The sequence below is a fragment of the Miscanthus floridulus genome, chromosome 11, assembly GCF_019320115.1.
Source record: "Miscanthus floridulus cultivar M001 chromosome 11, ASM1932011v1, whole genome shotgun sequence".
Taxonomy (NCBI): domain Eukaryota; kingdom Viridiplantae; phylum Streptophyta; class Magnoliopsida; order Poales; family Poaceae; genus Miscanthus; species Miscanthus floridulus.
Genome location: NC_089590.1, coordinates 79,985,662 through 80,002,636, shown reverse-complemented (window position 1 = coordinate 80,002,636; position 16,975 = coordinate 79,985,662). Strand labels below are relative to the sequence as shown.

Sequence of the window (16,975 nt, the reverse complement as noted above, 5' to 3'; positions counted from 1 at the left end):
TTCCCGTCAAGATCTTTCTGTACAACAAACCAAATTGATCCTTTTGTGGTCTTCTTCTGTGGCCCTCCCTGATGAGAAAGCCAAATTAGAGCAACTCCAATAGACTGGTCGTGAAGCCTTTATAGCTATTGTGTTTTAAAAAAAAACATTCCAACAACTTGTCTATATTGTTTTTCATTTTTTCCAGCTGGCTATCCCACCATTCTCGCTAGCCATATTTCCCTAGCGAGTCCTGCTTGCTATTTGTCTTTTCTCATTTAGCTAGGTTGTTGTAAAACTCGACATTTTAGATGGGCTTTCTATTTTATATAATGGCTAAATCTCACAGTTTACATCTAATTTTACCAAGTCTCTTGGAGTTGCTCTTAGTTGTTACTTGTACAAATTCAAAAGAGATTATTATTGCTCAAAAAAATTCAAAAGGGATTATTTATTTTTTATAACAAACAAATACTTTTTTTACTAGTTACAGAATTTGAGTGGTCACGCTGGTCGGATCAAGCTCGTGGTCCATTTAGAGCCTACCTGCATGGCCCAACCAACCGAGTCCTGCAAACGGGCCACAACTAAGGCCCATCTCGACACCTCAGAGATCAGCGTCACGGGTCACGACCGCCACCCTCGGCCGACGGCCCTTCCCACATCGAGTCCTGCTCCGCCGCTGCTAAGCGTCTGTCCGGTCGGCGCCCGGAGGTCCAATCCATAGATGTGTCCGGGAGATGACGGCGTGCGTGGCTGCACCAGCAGCGGAGGCCGCGCTGCCCTGGTGCTTTGCCAGAGGCAGGTAGGCCGGCGTTGGTGTTTGCCCTCACCGTTGCTGCCGCTCATTCGATCCAAGTGGGTTTGTTGCATTGTGGATTATTGGGTTTACCTGAATAGGACCAGCTTCAGATAGAATCTTCAGGACCATGCTCCTTTTGCTTCTCATGTGTCGTGCTGTTAATTATCGTATAATCTGTCGGTGTATGGTAGAATTTGAAAATTTTTGTTTGTCTTAGTTCAATCTGTGGGGTAGTGGCTGTCTCATTGTTTCTGTTTTAAGGATTCTGTTGCACTCAGCACTCTAAATTGCAATCATTTGCGATCAATCACAGACATTGCACATGTATTTCATCTATGAATCACAGACATTGCACATGTGCTGGAGGTTGCTGCTCGAATTGTCAAGCTTGTTGGCAAGTCTGCTGATGGCAGCCTCTGCTTCCTAAACGACATTATTCTGTTTGGAAACAGAAATAATATGAAGATGGATGACGACAGTGATCTTTCATTGGTATTTCTTGACTCTCGTGCTGAGCGCTTATTGCCATGTTTTGTGCCAAACTCAGGCTGGAGGCATTGCTTGTGCTCACTTATAGATCTTATTGAGAATCGTGTGACCATGTACCAGTTGTACAGTGAGGGTAAAACTCTAAGGCAATATTTGAAGGATGAGTACAACAAACATTCTAGGAAGTTATGTGGGTTCATTGAGATACTATACAATGATCATCCTAGAAATGCAGAAACAGGACGAAGCTTTCAATGTATGCTGGAGGTGCGTGAATTGATCGATATTATCCATGCTTTGATAAATGATGACAAGGATGATGGCCATGATATTTGGTCGGATGAACTACTGGAAATAAAAATAGAAGACAATGGGGGCCCTCTGCTCTGGCCTGAGCAACTAGCCTGCATACGGATTACTTCATGCAAGAAGTTGAAGTTTAGGCTGGCAAGATCTTTGTGTGTGCAAGAATTAAGTTATCTCCGCACAAATTTGGAGCTCCCGAATTGTTATAATACAAGAGCTGTTCAGCAATACCTACTGCCAAGAGCTAAATGCATTCTCTGTACTGTTTCAAGCTCATTCAGGTTGTACAATGTCCCAATGGGTAATATATGCAGATTGCTTGAGAAGCCTACAACAACAACAACAACAACAAAGCCTTTAAGTCCCAAACAAGTTGGGGTAGCCTAGAGTTGAAACCCAGCAGAAGCCATCAAGGTTCAGACACGTGAATAGCTGTTTTCCAAGTTTTCTTTCGGGTTTCATCTCCATTAGAATGACTAGATTTAACGTTGGCTCGCCACGCCTATCACAACTCTCCTCCTTTAACAGGGCTTGGGACCTGCTATGTTGAGACAACATAGGCGGAGTTATTGCTTGAGAAGCCTCAAGACACAAATTCTCTGGAGCTGCTGATTGTTGATGAGGCTGCACAGCTCAAAGAGTGTGAGACTTTAATCCCATTGCAGCTACCTGGCATAAGGCAAGCAGTTCTGATTGGAGATGAATACCAGCTTCCTGCCTTTGTGAAAAGCAATGTAAGCTCCTTCAAATTATCATTCGGATTTTCTGATTGGCACTGCTGCATTTGACTTATAATGCTATTATTTTGTAGATATCTGAAAGTGCTAGCTTCGGTAGAAGCGTTTTTTCAGAGGCTAAGTTCTCTGGGTTGGGCTTCAGTAAGCACCTTCTTAATGTACAGTACCGGATGCATCCTGAAATAAGCAATTTTCCAGTTGCTACATTTTACGATGGGAAGGTATCTGACGGCCCCAATGTCAGTCATAAGGACTATACCAAGAGGTTTCTAAGTGGAAAGCTGTTTGGACCATATTCATTTATCAATGTAGAAGGTGGACATGAAACAACTGAGAAGCATGGCCGAAGCCTGAAAAACACAGTAGAAGTTGCTGCAGTTGCGCGGATGGTGCAAAGATTGTTCAAAGGTTAGGTCTGCCACACTGAACAGTGTTATTTACTACAGCAATTACTAGATAAATAATAAATCTGAAGTCTGAATTAATGAGAGGTTAAGCTTAACTGTATCTACTCCCCCTGCAGAGGCAGTTTCCAAAGAAAGCAAGGTGTCTGTTGGCGTTGTATCCCCATACAATGCTCAAGTTAGAGCTATCCAGGAAAAGCTTGGGAAATCATATACTATGTATGATGGTTGCTCTGTGAATGTAAAATCTGTGGATGGTTTCCAAGGTGCAGAGGAAGATTCATTATCATATCAACAGTAAGGACTAAGGAGCAATGGAGCTGGTGCAGTTGGCTTTCTCACAAACCTACAGAGGACTAATGTGGCTCTGACAAGGGCAAAGTAAGTTTATTGCATACACCAAGCCTAATCATTTGGTGCTAGTTCCTGTTATTTTGTGGCTTAAATCTGGACTCTGGAGAATGCATGCACAATGAGGAAATTATGTCATTGAGTTTTTCCCTTTTACGCAGGCATTGCTTATGGATAGTGGGAAACGGGACAACTTTGTCCAGCAACAATACTGTTTGGCAGAAGATGATCAAGAACGCGCATGATCGAGGGCTCTTCTTTGATGTCAATGATGACAAAGATTTGTCAAATGCAGTAGCCAAGGCTGTTATTGAGCCCGATGATGCTGAGAATTCAGTGAATATGGAATCAATGCATATAAGTAGGCCGAGGTTCCAGGTATTTCGAATTGCCCTCAAATCTCAATCTTGCAGGGAGATTAAAACTAAAGATGACGAATTTGGCTATGAAAATACTATGGGCCCACTAGACATTAATATATATTTTTGGTTTATAATTTGCAGAAAACCAGGCTGAAATACCGTCCATGAGAGATCTGGAGCTCCCAAGGTGCAATATCTTCTGCATGCTACTTGGATTTGTTATACGGACTAAGATGAATTTTCATTTATGATGTGTGGGAAGCACAATACTTAGTTGGAGCTGGATGAGAACGTTTATCGAAACCCTTAATAGACTGTCGGTCTTTATCATAGTCAATGTAATGGATGGTATGGTACATTTAAAGATGTTGTATGACCAGGTTACTTGGTTGGATCATGATGGTAATCTTAAGAACGCACAGTAATTTGCTTGGGCTGATCTAACGTAATAGAATCCGCTATGTTTCTTCGTGAATGGCAGTAGTGCAGGGACGTAATTGCCAAGGTAATCTTATCCTTATGGCTGTGCAACTGCTCGTATAATCTCCTAAAATTCACGGAACTACAGACGCAAAGCTAAAAAAGATTCGATCTGGATTCCACTTGCATCTTTTTATCGTACGTTGCATTTTTGGAATGCTACTTTTAGTCCTTGATAGCAGTATGATAACTTAGCCACTAAGAATACTCTGCTGGGACCCAGTGACTTTTGTCTGTTCACTGACAGGCACCTCTTCAAGAGATTGATCTCATCCATTCAATCAGCGATTAGTGGTTAGAATTAGGCAGTTAGTGTAGTGAAAGGATGCCTATTCCTTCATGAAGAGGCACCTGTTTAACACATCATTTCACATGTATAAATACCTTTATTTATGAGATCAATGAAATTGACAGTCTTCCAATCATTTGTTCACTAACATTCCATGCATGGAGAGAGTTCTTTGACCCATCCACAAACTTGGCTAGATTTGACCCCGACACTTCGACCATCCACAAACGACGACTTTGGCTTATGTGTCTCAAATATGAAATCCTCCGTAAACAAGGGATTTAGCGTGGTTGGCCGTTCGGTAAAGCTGCCTACTACCCTACGCTATGCTCGGCTCGCTACATTTACCACGCGCGTGCTCGGTGCAGCCATGGGGAAGTGCAACGGTTTTTCTAGAGCAATGAAGCGCTTGATACCCATTACTGCCCTGCCCATCATCAGCCAAACAGAAACGAAACCCAACGGCCTCATGCTACCATTTGCATCATCGCCTCCCGTTCCTCCTCCTACCTTGTTCATCATCTAGTAGGCTGAGTTGCTATACCTCCAAAGAGCAAAAGTGAGGAGGAAGATGAGTGATGGTAAGTGCTCGGGGAGGAAGAAGCGGCGAGGGGAAGGGGACGGGTTTGAGTATGTGGTCACGTACTGGGCGTCGGCTAGGGTGAAGAACAACGGCAAGTTTGCTCTCAGCTACCTTGATGAGCAGGTGCTCTCTTGCGGAACAAGGTGCCCATTTCTTGATTGCCTTGCACGGTTGCACCTTCATTTTTTCTGTACCTCTGGACTCTGGTCCTCTGCTGCAGAGACTCGTACCCATGCATGGACAATGAACTCGCACATTGATTTTCGACAGATACTTTCAGCAGCTTATACTCTCAACTCTCATGCTTTAACATTTATCGGTTGCTTTGGAACAATCTACTGAACAACCGTGTGTTTCAGTGGCCACCAGCAACCATTTGTTGAAACGTACTAAAACAGATCAATATTCAATCCTTGGGGATTCGAGTGGTTCTTTTGATCCAAATCCACCGAATCAAAATCCAAGAGCCTAGATTTGTTTTATATGCTAGACTGTACTGTTCAATTTTTTCCCGTCCATTTTGCTGATGGGCTGTATGAGTATGGGCCGGGACAACAATACTGCATCCTTGTTGCTAGGGATGAAAACGGATCGGATACGAACGGATATCACTCATATTATATTTGTTTTCATATTTTTGTTCGGATTCGGATTCGGACACGGATAGCGTTCGGATACATATACGAATACGGATTGACTCGGTTACGGATATGAATAATGAGTATCAAATACGGTATGAATCGGATTCGGAGAAGGTCGGATACAAATATCTATTCGGATATTGAGTAAAAGCAGCATATATATAGTTCATTTTTTCATTTGAGAAAGTTTGAACAAAATGTAGTTCAAATTTCACAAGTGTGTGACATGGTTTCAGAAAGTCTATATGAGATTCAAGAATTTGTGACTAGTGTTTGATAAAACTTTCTCAAATGGGAAAATGAGCTATGTAACAATTGTAGATCTTGCTGAGATGATCAAACTTGGTATTCAGAGTTTTTTCATCTGAGGTCATTTAGTGTCTCATTTGAGCAAGTTTGACCAAGTCAAATTTGGTCAAATGAAAAAACAACACTTTGACTCTAGTATTATGAACTCTAAATGACTTAAAATTGAAAAGTTTTGAATACCAAGTTTGTTCAACTCCTCAAGATCTACAATTGTTGTTTTGGTCAACTTTCCATTTGAGATAGTTTGGACGGTTCAAATTTATGATTTTTAAATTTCGACGCCTACAAACTAGTTTTCAGAACCCTAGATTGTCTCAAATTGAAAAGTTTTGAATACCAAGTTTATTCAGATCATCAAGATCTACAATCCTTATATAGGCCATTTTTTCATTTGAGAAAGTTTGAATAAAATGTAGTTCAAATTTCACAAGTGTGTGGCATAGTTTTAGAAAAGTCTATATGAGATTCAAGAATTTGTGACTAGTGTTTGATAAAACTTTCTCAAATGACAAAATGAGCTATGTAACAATTGTAGATCTTGCTGAGATGATCAAACTTGGTATTCAGAGTTTTTTCATCTGAGGTCATTTAGTGTCTCATTTGAGCAAGTTTGACCAAGTCAAATTTGGTCAAATGAAAAAACAACACTTTGACTCTAGTATTATGAACTCTAAATGACTTCAAATTGAAACATTTTGAATACCAAGTTTGTTCAACTCATTAAGATCTACAATTGTTGTTTTGGTTAACTTTCCATTTGAGATAGTTTGGATGGTTCAAATTTGTGATTTTTAAATTTTGACGTCTACAAACTAGTTTTTGAAAGCCTAGATTGTCTCAAATTGAAAAGTTTTGAATACCAAGTTTGTTAAGCTCATCAAGATCTACAATCCTTATATAGGACATTTTTTTATTTGAGAAAGTTTAAACAAAATGTAGTTCAAATTTCACAAGTGTGTGACATGGTTTCAGAAAGTCTATATGAGATTCAAGAATTTATGACTAATGTTTGATAAAACTTTCTCAAATGAGAAAATGAGCTATGTAACAATTGTAGATCTTGCTGATATGATCAAACTTGGTATTCAGAGTTTTTTCATCTGAGGTCATTTAGTGTCTCATTTGAGCAAGTTTGACCAAGTCAAATTTGGTCAAATAAAAAAACAACACTTTGACTCTAGTATTATGAACTCTAAATGACTTCAAATTGAAACGTTTTGAATACCAAGTTTGTTCAACTCATCAAGATCTACAATTGTTGTTTTGGTCAACTTTCCATTTGAGATAGTTTGGATGGTTCAAATTTGTGATTTTTAAATTTCGATGCCTACAAACTAGTTTTCAGAACCCTAGATTGTCTCAAATTGAAAAGTTTTGAATACTAAGTTTATTCAGATCATCAAGATCTACAATCCTTATATAGGTCATTTTTTCATTTGAGAAAGTTTGAACAAAATGTAGTTCAAATTTCACAAGTGTGTGACATGGTTTCAGAAAGTCTATATGAGATTCAAGAATTTGTGACTAGTGTTTGATAAAACTTTCTCAAATGGGAAAATGAGCTATGTAACAATTATAGATCTTGCTGAGATGATCAAACTTGGTATTCAGAGTTTTTTCATCTGAGGTCATTTAGTGTCTCATTTGAGCAAGTTTGACCAAGTCAAATTTGGTCAAATGAAAAAACAACACTTTGACTCTAGTATTATGAACTCTAAATGACTTAAAATTGAAAAGTTTTGAATACCAAGTTTGTTCAACTCCTCAAGATCTACAATTGTTATTTTGGTCAACTTTCCATTTGAGATAGTTTGGACGGTTCAAATTTATGATTTTTAAATTTCGACGCCTACAAACTAGTTTTCAGAACCCTAGATTGTCTCAAATTGAAAAGTTTTGAATACCAAGTTTATTCAGATCATCAAGATCTACAATCCTTATATAGGCCATTTTTTCATTTGAGAAAGTTTGAATAAAATGTAGTTCAAATTTCACAAGTGTGTGGCATAGTTTTAGAAAAGTCTATATGAGATTCAAGAATTTGTGACTAGTGTTTGATAAAACTTTCTCAAATGACAAAATGAGCTATGTAACAATTGTAGATCTTGCTGAGATGATCAAACTTGGTATTCAGAGTTTTTTCATCTGAGGTCATTTAGTGTCTCATTTGAGCAAGTTTGACCAAGTCAAATTTGGTCAAATGAAAAAACAACACTTTGACTCTAGTATTATGAACTCTAAATGACTTCAAATTGAAACATTTTGAATACCAAGTTTGTTCAACTCATTAAGATCTACAATTGTTGTTTTGGTTAACTTTCCATTTGAGATAGTTTGGATGGTTCAAATTTGTGATTTTTAAATTTTGACGTCTACAAACTAGTTTTCGAAAGCCTAGATTGTCTCAAATTGAAAAGTTTTGAATACCAAGTTTGTTAAGCTCATCAAGATCTACAATCCTTATATAGGCCATTTTTTCATTTGAGAAAGTTTGAAAAATATCCGGATAATATCCGTTTTAATAATCCGGATATATCCGATACTTATCCGGATTATCCGATATCCGCCGGATATCGATGATATTACATCCGTATTTGATATCCGCCTAAGATATCCGTTTTATTATCCGTATCCGAAAAAAATTACGGATATCCGAGTAACTATCCAGATAAGTGTTCATATTTGTTCGGTCGAACGGACGGTCGAATAAATATCCGTACCTGCGTAGCATATATTAAGCAGTTCAAGTATTGGCTTGCTGCACTGCTGCTCAAAATTTCCAATTTGACTTGCAAAACAAAACTGTAGAACATAATTGGTTAATAATGGCCACTGCAATTCTAGACTTTGGAGAGGAAATCAATGTGATTGGCAAATGACAAGAATACCCCTATGAAAAGCTACTCGTAACTGACGTAGTGCCGTCTACTGTTGAAATGTAGCACAAGCAACACAAGCCCCATCTAGGTGGCTATGCCTGAGAATGGATACGGTGGAATTTTTTTTTTGCCTGTGAGGTGCTAGAGTTTTTGTTTTGGCTGTGGGTTGGTAGAGGCTGGAACTTTGTTTCATTATTATCTAAAAGTAGATGGGTACAGTGGGAAGATTTTTTTTACGAGCGATGGATTTGATGGGTGAGTACCACATGAGCTAACACCTATGACTGCTAGTTGGATTGCTAGCTATAGTGTGCATTCTTTTTTGGCATATTATTTGAACTCAAGGATTGCAGTTTTGTGGGATGGAGGGAGTAGACCCTAAGTATTTTTTTTTGAAAAATAAGAAAACAAGACCAAAGTACTGAATATTTGTATTTATCAATATTTTGTAGTACACGTTTTGTAATATAAATGTGGTCATCTTTGTTAACTATAATATTGTACATAAACGGCTCCCAATTGTACGGAAAACAACATAAATTCTTACAAGGTATGGCTACTGCAAAAATCGAGAAACTTTATCCCCTTTTATATGTGGATCCTACATTTCAATGAGTAAAAACTCTATTTTCTCTGCCTCTTTTCCCTTGGTTGCGCAACAATAGCTACCGACGCGGGGGACAGTCTATGGTCATCTTCTCCTCTTCGGCCACTTCCTCCCTCTGCTCCATCGCCTCTTCCTCCACCGCCTTGGTGATGGCAATGGAAGCACCCCTGCCCTCACGGATGGAGAGTGAGGTGAAGGTGGGGACTTGTGGCCCCGCGTGGAGTGGCGGCGCCCGTCGAGGTTCTTTTTTGCGGCAAGCGCAACGAGTCATAAGCCACGACCTACCGGTGGCCCATCTGGGGCAGGAGGGTGTTCTGTTTGTTTGAGGGATAGGATTGAGAGGATGATATAGGAGAATGATAAAAGGAATTTGCGTGGAGGATGATTTTTTACCTCAATCCTTTATATGACAGGTTTTAGAGAAAGGGGACTAACTTTTCTCAATCTGATGGAGATGCTCTAAATCTTTACGTACCCCTTGAGCAAACCGTAGGAAAGACAATGTAACCCCTAACAAGTCTCCCAACTACAGGGAAAACAACATAAAGTCTACAAGACTACAACCCTAATCACTGCCCTTGAAGCTTGTCGGATGGTAGGTTGATGTCAATTCTCTTAGTTATTGACTCTATAGCACAGACCAGAAGTACCAAATATAAGTTGTTTCACCTTCTCCCATTTTTTCTTTCACACAAGCTTTGGTTGAAAGCTAGTACTCTTGTTATTTTCATGGATCATGGTGCCATAAGCAAGTAGATTCTAATGTCTGGTAAATGAATAATTCAAAGCTTCATGAGTCCCTTGCGTATAATTGTTTCATTCCACCACTGCAATTGATTTAGTGATTAGCACATATTTCATCTATGGTTCCAGTAAGATTTTATGTGTTCTCTACTTGTTCATCGATGGGATTTATTAACTCTAGTTCCATTCTTAAGATCACTGAGTTTACCTGTTTTCTCTCTTAACGCTGAACTAAAAGGCCATCTGGATATTCACTGAAGGTCAAGAGGATACCGGATACTTTCACGTCATTGGAGAGTTACTTGAATTCCTTTACTTGGCCTCTGATTGAAGAAGTACACGCTGATATATTCTCATTGCTAGATGATTATGCTCAGGCAAACTTTATAGAAGTAACTCAGGTGAAAAATCTTGATGCTAAGAAGCCAATACTTGGTTTTCAAGTTGCAAAACCAGTGAAGGATGAGAAGTCAAAGGAGACATATGTTCCTGCAGAGCATGATATAATACTCATGACCTCACAGAAACCATGGCATGTGCCTGATTTGACACAAAACAATGCATCATTTGTGTTACGTTCGGTTCTCAAAAGTGGAGAAGAAGATGGGTTCCCTCCTGGCTGGTGTGTTGTTCAATTGTCATCCACCATTCCTGTTGAGGAAGGTTGTCATACAAAAATTCCTAAAGGGCCATTTTTCTGTGTGTTCCTTATAAATATGAAGACATACAATCGCATATGGAGATGCATTCTTTTAGGCCAAAAAATGCTAATCTTGACGAGCTTCAAAAGAGTAATAGTAGTGGCCCCATGAATAAGGTCTGGCAGTTCAATCCAATGTTGCGTTGGTCATATGCACGCAAAGTAAGTAGCACACCCTGTCACGAATAATTCATTTTCCTAATTTCAGCATTTATATTGTGCCTAGAAATTTTAGCATCACAATGCATGTCTAAATTGTTGTCCCATAAAGCTTCAATTCAGGCCTTCAGCCACCTGCTGGCTTTACCTTGAAGGATTTTTCTCAAGAGCGCACCCTTTTTTGTTAATGTTTCTTTCATATCTATTCAGTAATAATGACAATCATGTTTCTATTCATATGAAGTTAGATAACCCACCCTTTTTCTTTCACAATTCATTCTATGTAGCAAATCACCTATGGCTGATTTGATTGTTTTTCCATGAAGGCAGTGGAAGCTGATAGGTCGTCATGCTTCAAAGTATCTCGTTTTTTCAATCGTATATTGGTTGATGGTCTTGGCCTTGAGAAATTCAATCTAAATGATTCACAGCTGAATGCAGTAGCAGACTGTGTCTCTACAATGGATAACAACTCTTCGTCAATAAAGCTATTATGGGGGCCTCTTGGAACAGGTAAAACAAAGACCATCAGCTCTATCTTGTGGGCCATGCTCATCAAGGGACGAAGGACACTTGCCTGTGCACCTACCAATACTGCCGTGTTAGAGATTGCGGCTCGGATCGTCAAGCTCACTGTGGAGTCTTCAGATGGCACCGTCTTCCTGAATGACATTGTTCTGTTTGGAAACAAAAAGAAGATGAAGATAGATGATGACTATTATCTTTCAAAGGTGTATCTTAACTCTCGTACTGAGCGCTTGTTGCCATGCTTTATGTCAAAGTCAAACACAGGTTGGAGGCATTGTTTGTGCTCGCTTATAGATCTTCTTGTGAATTATGTGACCATGTACCAGTTGAACAATGAGGGTAAAACATTCAAGCAGTATTTGAAATATGATTACAATAAACTTTCTCGGAATTTACGTAGATACATAACTATGCTGTACAATGATCATCCAAGAAACCTGGAAACAGGACAGAACTTTCAATGTATGCCAGAGGTTCTTGAATTGATCAAAATTCTTCATGCTCTGATAAATGCCGGTAATGGTGGTGATATATGGTCCAATGAACTGCTGGAAAGCACTATAGAAGAGGAGGTCAACTCTGAGCTCTGGCCTTCACAACTAGCCAGCATACGGATCAACTCATGCAATAAATCCAAGTTTGTGGCTGCCAGATCTTTGTGTGTGCAAGAATTAATATATCTTCGTACGAACTTGCACTACTAGAAAACAGACCTTTCACCCACTTCGATTTTAGCCTTTAGTCTCGATATTTTTTGCGTTCGGGACTAAAGGACTTTTAGTCCCGGTTCGTAATACCAACTGGGACTAAAAGTCATCTTTAGTCCCGGTTGGTGTCACCAACCCGGAGTAAAAGTTCACCAACTTTTAGTCCCGGTTGGTAACACATGATGTTCAACTAGATGCATCATCTGTACAGTTTGTAGCTCCCAGATTGTAATAATACACATGATGTTCAACTATACCTGCTGTCACGAACTAGATGCATTATCTGTACAGTTTGTAGCTCATTCAGGTTGTATGATGTACCTATGATTCCTTTGGAGTTGCTGATCATTGACGAGGCTGCACAGCTCAAAGAGTGTGAAACCTTAGTTCCTTTGCAGCTGCCTGGCATAAGGCATGCTGTTTTCATTGGTGATGAATATCAATTACCCGCCCTTGTGAAGAGCAAAGTAAGCTCCTTCAATTCAGGATTCTTCTTTTGACTCCATGCTTTGTATTGACATCTAATATGATTATGCAGATATCTGATAGTGCGAATTTTGGACAAAGTGTTTTTGAGAGGTCAAGTTCTCTAGGCTATAGTAAGCACCTTCTCAATATCCAGTACAGGATGCATCCAGAAATAAGCAAATTTCCAGTTGGTACATTCTATAGTGGCAAGATATATAATGGCCCCAATGTCAGTCATAAGGACTGTAACAAGAATTATTTATCAGGAAAATTGTTTAGGTCATATTCATTTATTAATATTGATGGCAGTCATGAAACAGTTGAAAAGCATAGCCGGAGCCTGAAAAACTTGGTAGAAGTTGATGCAATTGTGCTGTTGGTGCAGAGATTATTCAAAGGTAAAGGCCAACCATGCATAATGCACATTGCTGTAGTTGCGTGCTGTATTTCTTTCTCTGATAAGTATGACATCATTTGATACATTCAAGCTCTAGCCATTTAGCTGTTTTACAGTGCTTTCCTCCCTTTTATCTATTGTAGAGACGGTTTATACAGGAAGCAAGCTCTCTGTTGGTGTTGTGTCCCCGTACAATGCTCAAGTTAGAGCTATCCAGGAAAAAGTTGAGAAAACCTACAATAGTTGTGATGGTTTCTCAGTCAAAGTAAAATCAGTGGATGGTTTCCAAGGGGCGGAGGAAGATATCATTATCATATCAACAGTAAGGAGCAACAAAGCTGGTTTAGTTGGGTTTCTGGTAAACTTACAGAGGACAAATGTGGCTCTAACAAGGGCCATGTAAGTTTCGCTCCTAGCGTTTACATTTCAAGTACTTCCTGATCTTCTGTATAGTCCAGCTTTATACTATTGAGTGCATGCACGATGAAAAAAATATGTAAATAATCTTTTTATTGCAGGCATTGCTTATGGATAGTGGGGAATGGAACCACTTTGTCCAACAACAATTATATTTGGCAGAAGATTGTTAAGGACACATGTGATCGGGGTTGTTTCACTAATACAGAGATGGGCTTTACTCCCGGTGGGGAACCCCCTCTAGTCCCGGTTCCCCACCCGGGAGTAAGCATCCGGGACTAAAGGGTCTACCTTTAGTCCCGGGTCAGAAACCGGGACTAAAGGGGGACCTTTAGTCCCGGTGCGTAACACCAACCGGGACTAAAGGTCCTCCTAGCTTTAAAAAAATAATGCCTCACACCGTTGCGTCCCGTGAGATTCGAACCCAAGACCTCATGCATTGCCTCGCGCGTAGCTTACCACCCCACCTACACAACACATTTAACAATGGATGGGATGCTTCCCTTTTGAACTAACCCATCAGGGAACCTTTAGTCCCGGTGCGTAACACCAACCGGGACTAAAGGTCCTTTAGTCCGGGTTGGTGTTACCAACCGGGACTAAAGGGTCTACCTTTAGTCCCGGTTGGTGTTACCAACCGGGACTAAAGGTTTGAGGACTTTTAGCCGTTGGGCAGGGACCTTTAGTCCCGGTTGGAGACACCAACCGGGACTAAAGGTCTCTCTAGTCCCGGGCGCAAAAAATACCGGGACTAGAGTCCATTTTTGCCTCGGATAAAAGGTCTGTTTTCTACTAGTGTTTTTTCAATGTCAAAGATGACAAAGAGTTGTTGAATGCAATTTTCAAGCCTGAATACTCTACAGCAGCATACTCCTTATATGATCTTTTTGATACGTCTATTGTTCAACATGAGATCTTCGAGGGAGAGATGCCGGCTACTTCAAAGGAGGTAACAGAAGATCTAGGTAGGGTGGAATCTTTGCCAAGCAACATAATCAACCCCTTGTGGCCTTCTCCCTTTGGCCTTGCTTAACCTGATTTTAGATTCAAATATAGTCTGTGAGTGCCAGTTTATTTGGCAGGGTAGTTCGTACTCTTTTGTATCTGTTTATGTTTTTCAGTGAGACTGTCAGTATTTATGGGGTTCGCACTTTCAACTCTAGTCCGTTCAGTATTTTGGGACATGTGTAAGCTGCAGTTAAGTTGAAGACATTTCTTTTTCTTTTACTGCCAGGATTCAAAATCAGGCCTGCAAAAACGGTTCATTACTTTTACATAACTTTTAGAGTTAGACCTTGTTTGGATGCACACACTAGAAGGAACGTACCGGCTTGCGGCTGTTTATATTTTCCTAGTATAGGGCTACATTTTGTGTTGAAAGTAGCACCTCCTCAGGAGCAGACTTAATGAAAATGACAAGCACCAGCAAGTAGCACCTCCTTAGGAGCAAGCCAAGAAGCATGGTAGAAAGGCCAAAAGTCTTACTCCTGAGAGGACTTGAGACGCAGCAGCAGACTGAATGAAAAGGGCATGCACCAGCGAGAAGCACCTTCTATCCCAGAGCAAGCTAAGAAGTATACTAGGGAGGGTCCAGACGTCCATATATTACTCTTCAGACCACCTAGGGCACCACTAAGGCGTTGATGAGAACATGACACCCATGCTTACGATCATGTTTGGCGCATGGTTAGGAGGGGTAGGAGGTCAGCAAGGGTGTCCAAGTCAAGAAGGAGGCCCAAGGCTAATTTGGTTCGAGTCCCCGAGGTGGAGGCCCAAAGCAACTCAAGTTCGAGTCTACCTCGGCCTCCAGGACCAGTCTGCCTTAAACTGGTCACCCAGGACGCATCCGGACTCTGTTTTCGACGATCCACATATGGTTGGAAAGCTAATTTGATAAGGAAGCCAATCCAAGTGGTTTCACGTCAAAAGACCTTCGGAATCAACGGGAATCGTCGAAACAAGTCAGCGTCCAGAATCTGTCAGGGTGCAGCGACAACGTCTTTTGGTCCGTTGGACCGTTGAACCGTGTATTGTGTTTGGCCCATTAGAGGACGCGTCCAGGGGGTGACGCCAAAGACTCTATAAATAGCAGCCGTCACTCTCCTTAGGGTTTGAGTTTTGTTTAGTTTTTTATTTCCTCATGAAACAGACATCGTTTTGCTGCAACTGTGCTGCCAAGGCTGCTTGCTGTGAACCAGGACCCCAATTCTTGATCTTGTTCGCCTGTGGCGATTAATCCTTTCGAATAAAGACTTGAACTCCTTCTCGTTATCATAAGCCTCATATTTATTTGTAATTTCAGATTGCGTTCATTCCGTTCTTGCTTGTGTTCTCGATTCGTTTGCAGGAAAGCCTTCTCGGCGAGGTCAATCGCGTTCGCGTGGTTGATAACCAACGGAGCAGTGGTGTAACGGTTGCGGGGGTCCGAATCAGTCTTGGTTCGAAGCCTAGATCGTGAACGTCGAGTCTCCACCAATCGACGCTATCATACCTTTCGGAAGATCGGGCCTAGTCTACATCAAGTGATATTAGAGCCCTTGTTGCCCGTTAGGTATAACTTTGTTTTTCCCTTTAGATTGTTACTATTTTTGCATTACCTATAGTCTACAAAAAGCCAAAAAAAATATACATCGTTATATATTCCCTGTCCTATAGCCTCATTGTGCCGTGCAATTTCATCTCCTTTTCGCGTTGTTGAGTTTGTGCCTTAGGTCAAGTTCTGGTTGCTGGTTTTAGATCGTTTTTGAGTCCAGTTTGTGTTTTCCCCTTTGTTTATCATCATAATCCATGAACATCTCCAAGTCTTGTTGAGTTTTTTTTATATCCATCAAACTCTAGTCCACGCCATCTAACTTCCTACACTTGTCTTCACTGTTTCTATCAAATCATTGCTACCATGATCAATTTTGCGTGCATTGTTCCCGTTTTGTCCTCTAATTTGGAGTGCGTTCGTAAAACTGGTTTAGTTTTCGCATACGAACTCGAATTTCGACGTTCCATATATCAAAATCGATCAGAAAAAAATTTCGGATCCGTCCATCCCCCGCTATATCGGGGTCAGAGATTTTTATTTTGATCAAAAAGTGGTCACAAGATCCTCTTTTCGTGGTCACAAGGTTTTTGTCGATTTCGAGCACGTCTTCTGAAAATTCCACAGGCCATTTCTTTCACTTGTTTAAGCTCATATTTTCTATGGTTACTTCTTTTGTGCTCCTAAGTGAAGAAAAAATATCAAAAAAATAAAAAGAAAAAGTCAAAATTTCTCAAAAAAACAACGACAGCCCAAAAAATAGGAAAAAGAGAGGGGCAAAAGAGAAACAATATCTAAAAGAGCACATAGAGAGCGTCATTTGAGCTGTGTTTGCGTGTGCTGATTTCTACCTTGTTCCTAATTATATTCTTGCTGTTCACATCACTTAATATATCTGGTACTTGAAACATGAGTAGGCCAGCAACTAAGACAAGTACTTGGAATACTTATTCAGCTTTGCCATTTAGTTGCGAATTTTGCTATTCCTTGCTACTATATTATGCCTGTCCAAGCTCCACTTTCTTCTAACCAAGTACAGATTCACCTTGCAACTGTTACACTCAAGCTACAACGGTATCACAGTCACCAATTGATTGCATCGCCTAT

The 16,975-nt window shown here is 40.2% G+C and overlaps 2 pseudogenes; both read left to right on the top strand.

Annotated features, from left to right (window-relative positions):
* The first annotated feature begins 719 nt into the window (after positions 1–719).
* LOC136492271 (probable helicase MAGATAMA 3) lies at positions 720–3,779 on the top strand (annotated as a pseudogene).
* A 722-nt stretch (positions 3,780–4,501) lies between these two features.
* LOC136492270 (helicase sen1-like) lies at positions 4,502–14,617 on the top strand (annotated as a pseudogene).
* Positions 14,618–16,975: the final 2,358 nt, after the last annotated feature.